At 41.7% G+C, this 1,412-nt stretch overlaps 1 long non-coding RNA gene across 1 annotated transcript; it reads right to left on the bottom strand.

Moving 5' to 3' along the window:
• Positions 1 to 508: 508 nt before the first annotated feature.
• LOC129832768 (uncharacterized) lies at positions 509 to 975 on the bottom strand. Its single transcript, XR_008756006.1, has 2 exons — positions 780 to 975; positions 509 to 677 (listed from the first exon to the last, which is right to left on the bottom strand). It is a non-coding gene; the product is annotated as an uncharacterized LOC129832768 (long non-coding RNA).
• Between the last annotated feature and the right edge of the window lie 437 nt (positions 976 to 1,412).

Below are 1,412 nucleotides of genomic sequence, written 5' to 3'. Positions count from 1 at the left end.
AATCCACAATGGAAAGTCATGATATAGGTCAAGAGAATTCACGTATTTAATTAAAACTCAGTAAATAAGAACTTCTAAAATGACATGTAACTCACTCACTCTCTGCTCTCGCTTTCTCTTGTTCTCTCTCTGTCTCTCTCTATCTTGCTCTCGTTGTCTCTGTTTCTCTCTTTCTCCTTCTCTGAATTTAGGAATAATTACTATTGTGACTCTTGATACGTTATTAGGTCTCACACGTATACGAGTTACCGCTTCTTATGACTTTTGACTGGTCAATAAACCTCTCTCACACGCACATAATTTCCCCCTGCTGATATCCTTCTTGAAACTTTCTCCCACTCTTTCTCTACACTTGCCTTCTTGCCTTCTTTTCCGGGCTTCAGACAGCCACACCCTGGCTATATCTAACCATCGACCTGCTGTTTCCCTTGATTATCTACACACGTCTATTGTATCTGTGTTACGGTTTTCTAAAGTAGAACCCAGAAGCAGACCAGGACAAGGAGAGTAGGACGAAGGTGAGTATTTATTTACAAGTTTAAACGTAGAGGTAGAAAGATCCAGGTGGCGGAGCGGGCAGCGGAGGTGAGTTGATGGGAGTGAATAGGCAGATCCAAGGGAGTAACAGAAGCCACCGACGACCAGGCAGGGATGGGGTGAGTGTTCCGGGTGAATGACTGTAGACAGAACAAACGGAGGTAAGTTCAAGGCAAGCAAGACGTACAAAACAACAAAACAAACTCTATCAAACTGGAGGCTGATACGCTGGCACAACATACTGTTCATGGCTAACGATCCGGCAGGGAATGGATGTCAGGTCAGAGCTTATGAAGTGGAGGGGTGATGATCAGGACCAGGTGTGCAGATAGCTGATGGGATACAGGTGCGGGTAATCAGAGATCTCCCAACTAGCTACGTCGCCCGGCAACCAGACAGGGTGCGTTCCAGGACACCGGAAAAACACTCCAGGACAGAACACAGAAAAAAACAGACTCAGGAAGCGGGATTCGTGACAATCTGCTTTATAATAATTCCAACTTTCCTACATCTAGACTTCCATCAAATTCATACTTCTTTCTCCATTTTGGACCGAAATAAATATTTATTTTATCTTTTGATTCCATATATCGTTCATCGCCCATAAGTTCTCCACATCCATTAGAACCTTTACTTCCTATTTTAACCTGGTTCTGTTGTGTTATGACTATTAGTTTGGATCTATGATTAGTTTATCTTATTTCGTTTCATTCAAATCTATTAATTTGGATCTATGATTAGGTTACCGCGTTTCGTTTAATTCAAATCTCTCGCCTCTCCTCCGTTTTGGACTTTATTTCAGTATTGTCTTTTGAATCGGATCTATGGTTAATTCACTCTTGTTAATTGACCATTTGAATTATTTTGTTCGCATA

This window comes from Salvelinus fontinalis, chromosome 34 (genome assembly GCF_029448725.1).
Source record: "Salvelinus fontinalis isolate EN_2023a chromosome 34, ASM2944872v1, whole genome shotgun sequence".
Taxonomy (NCBI): domain Eukaryota; kingdom Metazoa; phylum Chordata; class Actinopteri; order Salmoniformes; family Salmonidae; genus Salvelinus; species Salvelinus fontinalis.
The sequence above is the reverse complement of the archived record's forward strand: the minus strand, read 5'-3'. Positions and strand labels throughout refer to the sequence as shown.